A 12,288-nucleotide genomic window follows, 5' to 3' on the forward strand; every position below is an offset into this window, starting at 1 on the left:
GTGAAGGATAAATACCAATATTTAACCTACCCCTCCTCTGCCATTTTTCTGTGCTTCTCTCTCAGAAAGGATAGTCACATCCACCACCTCTCCTTTGCATGGAAACCTTTCCACACTTCCAGCCATTTCTGTTACCCATCCTTGTTACTCATTTATCTCTCCCACAGTTATGTTCAGGTAAGCAGGTCTAGCTCAACCATGGCATGGACTATTTCCTAGTATTCCCCTCCCACTCTATATGTAGAGGATGGCATTCTTCTTACCTCAGTGCCAACAAGCTCTTTGGATTGCTTTTCCTACTCTCTAGACAGTCTGTGACCCTGAGGGGCTCAGTCACTGGTTGAGACAACACAAATAATTAACCCTTACCCAGCTGAATCCTCCATGTTTAGCCAAACTCATGAAGGCTTAAGTTAAACTCAGTGAGGTTCAGAAGCTCAGTGGCTTGCAGGATTGACTCTTTTTTTCTTCTGAATTACTTTCCCAATTAAGCAGTAGTTCAGAAGAGGCTGTGGGATTTGGATCGTTATAGGTGACAGTACTTGGGAGCTTTGAGGAAAGGGCCGCAGGGTATAGTCCCCTCTTTCACTTGAGCAATGAGGTGACTCCCCTGGAAATCATTTCTTTTAGTGCCCTATTAGTATTCTGACACACTGCTCATCCTATTCAAAATTACCTTGTCACTGGTGCCTTTACTAACTGTCATAAGCACGGATGGGGCATTAACAGGCAATTCATTAGCTCCACTCTGTTCCACAGCTGCTAAGGAAGGGTTTTCTTCTATATGGGATGGAACCTGCCCTAGAAACATACATAAAGATGCACACACCTCTGTGTGGCCTAGGGACCACAACCTTTTTTCCCCAGTGTTGCCCCCAGAGCAAGATCAGGTGCATTTCTCCCCTGAGTTAGAAAAAGGTGGGGAAAGCAACGTAGATAAGAGGACTCTCAAGGACATGCGCAGGACAGGGACACAGAAGTCTTTTTCTAATTTTATTAGAACTGGGAAATAACTGTTTTTCTCTGTTTGCTTTTACAATAATAATTGTTTGGGCATGAAGAAATACTCATTTTTAGCTTCTTTTTATCTTATTTGCATTCTACATCCAGTTTAGATTGATTCTGGTCCTAGAGTGAAATTTCTTCTATTTGTTTCTCTCGTTAAGGTTGTGGTGCCTTGCATGCCCCACCTGACTCAAGCCATCCCAGAAGAAGGCTTATTTATATGTTTTCTTTAATTTTGTTTTTGTTTCTATGTAATATAATCTGCAGGAAATCTGCATATGCCTTTTTATTTGAGAAGAGGAAACGTCTTCTCTGAGGTATTCTCTGTGCTTAAATACTTCAGAGAACAGAGTATAAAAGCAGTTACATAGAAGTGCAATCCAGAGTAATCCTCTGCCAAAAACAGCATCTCAGCTCTCTAGCTTTAACTGACCATACACGGAGGAAGCAGCCTTCCCCCTCTGCTCTACATGCACAACTCAAAAGGAGAACCGTGGAGAGATCATCTTGACGTAATGTGGGATTAAGAGTGCTAATCCAAGAAATCATCACATGTAAAGAATTCTTTGGATCAGATGAATTCTCAGATTGGGATAATTTTCTTTAAAATGTGCTCTGCTTTCCTTTAAAGGGTCTGCATTTCTAGGCACAGACAGAGCATTTTCTGAGGCATCATTTAGCCATTTCCTAATGGTCCTGCAAAGGGGTAGCCACAGGTTTAAGCACAGTGGAGGTCAACAACCATCCACGATGAACTCTAGAGTTCATAATGAAGAACAGTTGAGAAATCAGTTTCCTGCTCTTTACCTAGGGAACAAGGAACACTGGTTTGGGACCTGGCTCCTTACTAGACATCATAAATAACTACATACAAATGCAGAAAAAATCTATTTCCATGGGTTAAGCACATACTTTAGGAATAAGTTAATCACTCTGTTGTTTCCTGTCTCCTACCAATAAAAGGGGACTTACTTTGAGTATGATGCATACAAGTTTCCAACAGAGCCACTCAATTTTTCTAAGGAACTGTTGGATCATGTTAGCAAAATCCACCAGCTCGCTGACTCCAGGTTTGTGGGAGCTGCCAGATCCTGCGTGCTGGCTTCCCAGCAGGGAATCACGTCCTGGAGAACAGAATCCTGCAAGACTGCCCACAGGAATGAGAGGTATCCCATGGCACGGACCTCAGCAAGGTCATCCCTTTGGAGACCAAATGTGCTGTTTAGAGCAGCCCTGCAAGAGATTCCCTTGCCTGCAGCGGGTGTAAAACACTGTAGCCCCACAAGCGTTGGTGTGTCTACACTGTGGGGCCAGCGGAAATGCGCTGCCACTGCAAACCATTGGCATTTCTGTCCCTAAATCACACGCACTGCCAACACTTGGGTCCCTAACTTCTACTGAAGTGCTTAGCTCCCTTGAAACCTGTATTAAAAATGTCGATGTCTTTCCTGCGAGTGGCTTCGGCAGCTCCGGTACAAACACCTTAACCACCGAGCTCTCCGTATGCACAGGCTCCCGCAAGGCCGCGGACATCACCCACGGCCCACGTCTGACGGCTTGCAACCTGGCTGCAAGAGCTATCTCTCCCCACCCATCACTCCACGGAGAGAAGCGGCCCGGGGGAGGGGGGAACTCCGTCCCCTCTCCCTGTCCCGGCTGCGCGCCCCGAGGAGCCGCCACCGGGCGCATCCAGCGGCGGGGCCTCTGCCCGGAGCGCGGCTGACACCTTGTGGCTGCGGGCCCGCACGGCCGCCCCGGGCCGCGGGCACTCACCGCCGGCGGCGGCGGCTCCTCCGGGCCGGGCTGGGCTGGGCCGGGCGGGGACGGGGCGGCCGCGGGATGGGCGTGGGGGGGTCCGGTCGGGCGCCCATCCCGCCTCAGGGTAGCTTCCCGGCGGGAGGCGGCGGTGCCGCCAGGCGGCGCCCGGAGCCGGGCGGTGCTGGAGGCGCCGCCGTAGTCAGTCCGGCTCAATTCCTCCGGGAGCATCCCTGCCGCTGCCCGCCTTCCCCCCGACCCAGCCCCGCCGCCGCACACACGGAAAGGCTCGGTGCTGTCTCAAATCGCTCGGCGCCAAAAATGGGACGCGGGAAAATGCGCGTTGTGTCAGCAGGACGCGGGCGCGGGGCCTCTCCCTGCCTGGCAGTGCGTTCACAACGCTGCTGCTTTCCCCCCTACCTTTTCTTTGAACCACACCTTCCTGATGCTCCAGTGGCAGTCTGCACCGCAAGGCATCCTGGAGGGTGTTAACCACAAAGATCATTTGTGGCTGGCTTGTCAGGTTCAGAAAGCACAAAATGTGGCTTTTTCAGCAGAGAAATAGTGTGCGCTTTGGACAAAAGAGCCTGGTTGAGAATGGGCTGTGCCATCCTCCAGCTCTTCGGTGTCCTGCTGAGAGCTGCTGGTTTTTCTTTTCCTCATTATTTACCAGCAGCATCTGTAATTTAAAAAAAAAAAAAAAAAAAAAAAAAAAAAAAGTGTCTTGGAGGTGTCACCATTATATTTCCCTGCTTTGCATTCGGAGTGCAGGAGCAGTGCAGACTGTGGTAATGAGGCTGGTTGGCTGTCCTGGCCCAGCTGGGGTGAGTGGCAGAGCCTGGCAGAGCTAGCTGGCACATTCTGGAGACATCATGAACTCAGGTGATTGCCAGACTCTGAGGTGAAGTTACAGAGGGGCCTCATCTGACTTCACTCATGCGGCGTTTCATTAAAGGACTTTGCACCAATCAAAATGATGGAGCATAGGCCAGCATGTTGGCTCTGCAGGCTAATTAGTCTCTCAGACCTTCTGCTCCTCTGGAAGTCCCAGCCCGGCTGGGCAGGACAGGGCTTTATGTTGCTCGCGTCAAGTGGCCAGGTTCCACATCTGTGGTGCTGGTATTTCGCTGGTCTGCGGGGCTCTCATTTGGCCTATAAACCGCAAACATCTGCTGGGGTTATGGTCGGCTTGTTGGCTGATTTCAGCAGGGGTGGTGACCTGCTGTACTAGTCAATCAGTTCTGGAAGAGCAGACTGGATGCAATGCGTAGGAGTTTGAGAGAGCAGAAAAAGCACTCAGCCAGTCAAAACCAAAAACTAGGTAAAAAAAAAAATCTGTGGAAATGGTAAAATACTGCAGCTTAATAGCCTGAGAAAAGCACACACTTGTGCCCAGGTGTCCTTGGAGTTTTCCACACATTCTCTCCCTCAACAGCTAGATATTATTTTTTAATGTGTATTGACAATTGAGCATGTTAGTTTATCAATGCACTAAGATAAGCAAAAATCTAGAGTCACTTGAAGTAAATTATGAGAAGAAAATGTACTTCATGCCTACACTGATAAAGTACTCTTAATTTAATTTAGTCGGGAAATAGTTTATTTTAAATTGATATAACAGAAATAAAATCACTGTAATAGCCCAGATCACAATGACATCTTCAGCTCTTAATGCAGATGTTATGTGCATCTCAGAGAAATGTCATCACAGTTTGGCAGTCTGAGGGATGACGTATAAGAAACTAATTCTGTTCTATCATAGCAGTGTTGGCTGGAAGAATTTCACCGACCCTTCCCTTTACTTTCTTTGGATTGCCACAGATGGAAACCAAGACAGGAACGGACTGTCAAAGCTCTCAGCGTTCATCTTCACTTCTTTAAAAAAAGAAGTCCCTGCCGCTGCTCTGATTTGTCTCTCTCCTGTGCCAGGGTAGATCAGGACCGATTCTGGAGGATTTGCACTAGCTGACAACAGAGTTGTCCTTTCTTAAGTGAAACATACATAGTTCTTTGCATGTAAATTCAGTTTTAGATGCAGGAGTTTGGGTGCTGTTGAAGTGACTTATCTCACCAGTTATTCCATAGTCTCCCTGAGTGTTTGTTTCCAGGGCAAGCAGGGCAGTACATGCCAAGAAGGCATGGATGGAACACAGCTTTGTGTAAATAATATGTTAGGCCTGAACTGGATCAGTTTCTGCTGGCAAAACAGACTCTTTGTTCAGGAACTTTGTCCAATTGGGACTTCCAGCAAATGAAAGTATTTTATAGTGCAACCTTGCAAACTACTTAGGGATTTTGAAATTAAACAAATAAAAGCAAAGATACTGTTCCTGTTCCTCAATATCTAGTAATTTCCCATGAGCATGGATAGCCAGAGAAAGATCTCTTTTCTTGTGGTTACATACCCTGCTATTTCAGGGATGTCACTCACTGGACTGCATTATAAAAAAACATTTAATGAATCTCCCCTTGGGTTTGCATTCCTGGAGAAAGCCACAGCAGCCCAGACTGCAACTCACAGCAACCTAACTGCTTCTTGAGGCCATGCTTACCCTGCTGGGCAACCTCCTCAAGTCTCCCCAAAATGCGTATGAATGCTCATACACTTTAGGAGCCCTTAAAAAGCCCAGCCAGAGGATCTGTCAACGTGTGTCCCTCTCAAAAGACAGGGGCTTGACAGGAGCAATGTGAAGAGAGTTCTGAAAAAACAGCCTACAAACTTGTGAACTTCATGCTCAGTGAAATATATGATTTTTTTTTTTAATCAACCATTGTAAGTATTAGAGTAGGGAATTAGATTCTATATGGTGGGAAAATTATCGCTTTCTATCGAATTCTCACAGATCTTCCGATGAGAGCCAATGTGTCTCACTGATAGTGTGTGGCTATCAGACGCAAGGAAAATGATCTAATTTATAGCCAGTATTGAGAAAGCTACCAGCAGCAGAATAAAATAGTTCTCCATATGGTACCACAAAGCTTCCAAAAACTATAGTTAAAGAAAACAACAATGCTCGTGGAGAAATTCTCCTTTCATATATCAAGGAAAGGGTCACAGCAACAAGGCTGGTAAAGGCTCACAAGAAGGAACAATGTCTTTGATTGTCTTAGATGAATTTATAGCTTTTATGTACAGGATTACAAGTATTAGATGCATCTTTATGCTAACAGGGCTCATGTTTTGAAGTACAAGAAAACTCTACAGCTACATTCTGTAGAGGCTTCCACAGTTTGCCAAATGGAAAAACATTTGGAGGTTTGGAAAAATCTTGCACATAAATTACTAAAGGCACGAAGCGCCTGAAAGATGGATGAAATCAGAAGCCAAGGAAAAGCAGTGTGTGTGCCAAGGAACAAAAAAAAACATGTAATGATTTCTTTTAATGACTCTCCTGCAAAATGGAGAGCAAGCTTCCAGGGCATGTCGTATTCTCATAAAAGCAGCTTGCATGGGTGATGAGAAATACCCTGTAAGTGGTCAGACCAAGACCCAATTTTTCATCCTCTCTGCACATAGCTCTCCATTGATTATGTTAAGTGCTACCCACTGGTTAAAAACACAGCAAGCTCATTGTCTCTGCCTGTGGCAAAGGGCAGCCACACACTTGCTAATTTCCTGATTTATGACACCCTATAGCAGGAATTGAAAGTGGGCACAAGGCGGGGACACACACACACATGATTAGAACAGAGGGAGATCAGGAAGTTAGTGATAAAGGAAAGGCAGGCTCTCCTCTGACATGTGATCTCTCTTTTGGCTTGAAGTAAACCTGCTCCTTCAAGGCTATGCCATCAACAGGGCCTGGCTCAAGTTTCACCACTAAATCTGAGTCAACAATCTCTAATCTGGACACTGGGCTCAGGATTCAGGCTCAAGTTGCAGTTGGAAGCAGACAACAGGGACACGGGGAGGTGGGGGCTGGGGGGGAGTGAGGAGAGGAGGAAAAAGACAATCTTTGTTTCGCACTTGATTGTCCACATAAGGCTGAACTGAGACCATGTGTCTTTTTTCTTTTTTTTTTTTGTCATCTCCAAGATAAAACTTCGCACCTCTCTGGCCTTGAAGTTGCCTTCCTGACACTTATAATAAGTACAGAAGATATATGTCTGAGAATAGGGGACATAAGTTTGTGGAGCAGCTCAGATTTGGAGTTCTTTTCATCTTTCTGACATGTGATACCGTGACATAAGCTGCCTGCAGTGGGGTTGCTATGCAGATATACAGTTTCTGAAAAGTTACACCAGGAAAACTAAAACCTACCGATGGATTTAGCATTTCACAAAGAAGGGGGATAAAATGTGTGGCAGTTAGACTCAGAAGCTAAAAAAGGTGAATTAAACTTGCATGAAAACAATCTCCCTAAAAAAAATCCAGGATCAATAAGTATAAAAGTATCTTGTTGCAAACCTAGCCTTTGGGCTGCTGGCTTAATCTCGCTACTGTATATAATAAAGGAGACCCTGTGTGTTTAATGGCAGGGACAGAAAGAAGTGGGAAATACTTGGGTACTGTTCCTCCTAATTTCACCCTCTTCCCCCTCTTTGTTACTGCCTTGCCATGATTTTATTTTGAAAAATAAAGACTAGAATAAAAAATATGTTGTCTGAGGCTTGCAGCCAAAAATGTGCCAGCACTTTCCCTTCCCACCACCCACCCCCCTCAAACTCCTTAGGCCAAAAGCCTTAACAAAAGCTGTTTTCTGTTTGGAAGATCTCCGGGCCCGTCGCTCTCTTTCCTAACCCCTAAGACAGGAAATTATTTTATAATTCACGTTATTAAGGAACTCAACTCATGCTCCCCCCTCTATTTCCATCCTGCTCCCTGGATGTCAACCGACAGTAAGCCTGTGGGCTGGCACCCGTCCTCTCTGACCCGCCTGTGTCAGCTCCTCTACCTGACCCTGCCCGTAAATCATCTTGCCGCACCTCTCGTGAGAGCGGGCGGGCGGCAGCCAGCTTTCCCCGGCATCCGACCGTGTCTCAGTGCCTGGGCGCCTGCTTAGTCTTATCCTTAGAAAGATACCTCTGAGCTGCACACTGAGCTGCTCCCGAGTTCTCTGTGTGTGCGTGCGTGTGTCCTAAACGTTATGTTTCACGTAATGCCTGTCACGCCAAAGGCCACGCAAGCAACTGGGATGCAATAAATCAATTTCCTTTGGCTAGAGCTGGAAACCACATCTCCTGAGGTACTCCAGAAGGAGAGGACAGGTAGTGTGAAGGGCCAGCATCACACAGCACACGTGGGGCAGGCCTGCTGGTGCAATCCTGCCAGCCTGGCATACTCTCCTGCTCCAAAGCTGACTGGGGGATGCTGCCAGCACTGCTGCCCCAGGGAGTTCTTTGGCTGCCTGCCCTGCTGTGCTGAGGGCCCAGGAAGTGTGAAGGAAGGCAGGGCTGCAGCATGCTGAGGAGGACCATGAGACCTGGCTTAGGGAAGGCTCCCTTTGCTTCAGAGATGGGCTCTGAAGGGGGGGTCAGTATTTACTGCAGCAACTCTAAAGCCCTTTGGGGAGGAGAAGCAGATGCCCTTGTTCCAGGAGAAAGCCTCAAGCCCTAACTGGAGGGCTGTGCTTCCTCTTCCCAGCATTGTGGGTATTGTGTTCACGTCTCTTTCCTGAGAAGTGAAGAGAACCTCTCCTGCCTTTCTTGGCGTAGCTTGTGTCCCAGTAGACCAGCTGTATCACACCAATCCTGGCCTGGGACATGGGAAGGGATAACAGCCTCTCTAAACAACTTCTTTTGCACATGCCTATGTGGGCTTGATTCCTTCAGCTGAAGAAGGAGACTGAAGCAGAGTCTCCCGGTTCCCCAGCAAACCCCCTGAGGACAACAATTTTCTGGAAAAGAAGGCAACATTACTTCCTCCTCAAGCCTTTTTCTTTTACTAAATAGGTCCAGCAAGGTCTTTCAAAGATAAAGTAGGCCTGCTGAGAGGTGGGAATCACAGCACATCTCTGTTCTCAGCTATCCTAGATAATAATAACCAAGCTTTACTCCCCAGTTGGGGCAGCGTCCCACCTGCAAGCATGGGCTGCCTGGATGCCAGAGAGCCCCATGCATGAGGAGCAGGTGAGGCTGCCCCTTCTCCTGTGACAGTCAAGTACCTGGGCTTGTGTGTGTGTAGGGGCACACAACTTTTAGGTACTTGCATCATTTGTAAGGAAAGGTCCTGGTCAGTGCATCTGGCTGCTTCTCTGTGTCTTGCGTATCCTTGCAAAACTTATTTCAGTAGAGCAGTGGGTGAAGTGGCTGGGAACTTACCTTCTCCAACAGGAAGGTATGATGCTTTAGAGACCAGGGAACAGCTTTGAGAAAAGAGGCTGTCAGTGGCATGAGTTACTCTTTTTTTTTAATTCCCTTTGGCTGGGTCTGTTCCTCACAGTGTCACAGAGGTTCAAGTCTCAACAAGTCTTGACTGGCCAACGTGACAGGCTGAGGGGCAGCCCTGTATCAGATACCCTGTCTCCTTTGGAGGTGTTGCAGTGTCCTGCAGCCAGCATCCATTGCACCTCAGAGGGTCTATGCTCCCACCATTGCTGGAAGCAAACAGCCAAGAGCAGCTGTTCAGCTGTGTTTTTCACAGCTATGTGTTTTGCTGGTGTGTCCTACGTTTTCTGGAAAATGTCCCAGTGTTGCTCAAGGTAGCAATGAATTTCTTTGCCCAATACCACGTAAAGGACAAATAAAATGTGTGCAAGCCTTTGTAAAGATGTTCTACCCATTCCAAAACATTTGAGCATTTATGATCAATATGAAGCAAATTCAACCCAGTTCCTGACTCTCCCTCTGCTGCGTGTATGGCTACTGCCTGAGTACCACCTTTCCCTATTTACAGATCCCAAACATCAAGACAGCTTTGGGTGGGAGTGGAAGGCAAAGGAACTTGAGACTGCTTCTTTTCTGAGTTACACCTCTGTAAATCCAGAGCAATTCCAGGGAATCCACCTGAACCAGCCTCAGCAAATTTGCTCCTAGTTTGAGCACAGAATGTTTGTCATAGTTGTTATTAAATGATGCCTTTACATATCCCAGGCCTATTTTTAAAACAAAGGCAATGAAGTTAGGGCATCCAGTTCTATATATGGACACTCCAAATGGCACTGAAATGCCTCATGCATGTGTTTGGCTGAGTGTTGATTCGGGTGTCCAAATATGGACCTCAGAATGGGATATCTCACTTGGATAAGCATCCTTGCAAATTTGGCTCGCAGCACTTATTTGAAAAAAGCAAATTTATTTCTATAATTTAGCATGGAAAAAGCACAAATTGTTTTCATTTTGAGGGACATCCTTATTCATGGAATTGGGCCACTCAAAAACTGTCATGTGTAGTAGTTCGAAAAAAAAATAAACCCCTCAAAATCATTTAAGACAACACAGCAAATTAATGCGGAGTGTTTGCAGCACATAGGCCCCCTCTTATCACAAGGGCAAAATTCACGAAGACACTAAGAATTTAGGGCTAGCAGAAGGACCCGTGCAGCTTGATCACAGCAAACTCCTCCTCTGCCCCAGCAGTGTGAAGGGATGGACACAGGGCTGGCTGCTTAGAAACCTCAGGCAAAGCTGCTTCTCTCTGCTCATGAAGACAATCTCTGCATCTCAAATCTCTACATGTGCAAGAGCTGGAGCGATGGCTGTTGCACGCAGGAACCTTCCCCTGTATCTCCCAGTGCATCAGGATTTCCTTTGTCTGGCTCCTTGGTAGCAAGTTCTCCAGGAGAGAGTTTGGCTTGACTATTAGGTCTTAGTAAGCAATAAATAACATCAGCAGCGAGCAAGCACTGTTCTGCAAGTTTGCTGGGTTCCCACTAATTGCAAAGGACCTTTACATCCTTTGTGTAATTCCATTCATTTTGTTGGCATCGTACAAGGGATGGATTTGGCCTCAAAAATAAAGCAGGTTTCTCTTGCATAATGTATCATACCATTTGGTCTAAATTTTCCTCAAGGTTTATGTGTACTTGGATATTTCTCCCCATATATGCAGCTGGAGATATTTTTAAAATAACAAACAATGAACTGATTCAGCTGTCCAAAGCAGTTGTTCACATTATGAATTTTGGGGTAAGTTGTTAGGAAAGTGTAAAACGGGCAGATCTTCAGGAAAGCTAAGGTAAATTTGTGATCATTGGAAATGTGTGAAGTCAGCTCCAGCCTAGATCACTTTCTCTACCTCTGCTGTCCTGATGATTTTTGACAAGCTGATTCCATTTCTGGGGGAAAAAACCAAACCAACAACAAAAACAGTTCACCAGAGAGAAAGATTTCTCTAAAGAGTCTGTTGTTTTTCAGAAAAGTGAAAATGTGTGCTAACAATTCTGGACCACTGACAAAAGCAAAATCAACACACACAGCCTTCGTTTTACAGCCAAGTTCATATGAATAAATAGAGATGCGGCAAGCTGTTTACAGGGAGACAAGCTTTAGTCTGCATGCCCTTCCAAGCAGGCATACTTAGGCTGTTGTTTGCCTTACATGGCTGGTTAATGAAACCATCCAATAGTTCCAGAGCTCAATGGACGTTTCCAATCCCTCCATCAGCAGCGCTGGCTGTGCTGGCCAAGAGCTTAGAACCAAACACTATTGTGTAAGGTAGCTGTTGCAGAGGTCTGGGGGCACTTGGGAGGGTTTGGTGCTTTGAAGAACCTGTGATTTCAGGGGCAGTTCATACACGGAATAGCCCCATCCTCACAAAAGGTAGGCAGAACACACTCTCTGCACTGCCACAGGTGCAGCATGAGCAAACTGTGCTTGGATAGATCCCCTTGAAATGAATGAAGCTGCAGCCAGTGCATCTATCCACGGCTCTTCTCCAGGATCAGGACCTAACTCTACACTGGGGTGAGCGCATGGGTTTTTCTCCCCATGCCTTAAACACTGCAGAAACAGAGAACTGTCAAGAGAGGCATGAAGATGGAAGGAACATAGATGCAGCTATCAAGAACACTTACACATATTTTTCTGGGACTTCAGATTGAGAGGGTTTTTTTTTGTGACCAGGCAGGTAGAGGAATGAATAACCACATGCACAAAAAGGAAAAAAAAAATAAAATAAACAACAGCACATTTAAGTGCATTTTTTTTCTTGGAGATTTATTTTGTTTTAATAAATCTGACACCAGTCAGGGAGAGAGAAGAGAGTTGCAAGCCCAAAAGGAAAGCAGAGCACGCTGAGGGTGCTTCAGATTCTTGCTCTCTTGAAGATGTTTTGTCGGGATGTTTTTGAGCTCTCTCCCTAGACTCAGGAGTTGAATTCCCTCCCCACCCCCTTTTTTTTTATTGGGTTTTTTTTGTTTGTTTTTTTTTTTAAAAAGCGAGCTTACTCGCCCGGTGTGATTTCCAAGCTTTCACAGCTCTAATAAATAAGGAGCACCTGTAAAACAGTAGCTTGACTTAAGTGAAACTGTACAAAGGAAAATATAGAAATACAGTATATACATAGTGCTCATAGTGCACCATCACTACAAGGCTCTGGTTCAGCTGACTCTGCTGCCCTGCTCCCAACACCACTGACACAGACACTGC

Source organism: Myiozetetes cayanensis, unplaced genomic scaffold (assembly GCF_022539395.1).
Source record: "Myiozetetes cayanensis isolate MyiCay16 unplaced genomic scaffold, myiCay2020 scf2-11, whole genome shotgun sequence".
Classification (NCBI taxonomy): domain Eukaryota; kingdom Metazoa; phylum Chordata; class Aves; order Passeriformes; family Tyrannidae; genus Myiozetetes; species Myiozetetes cayanensis.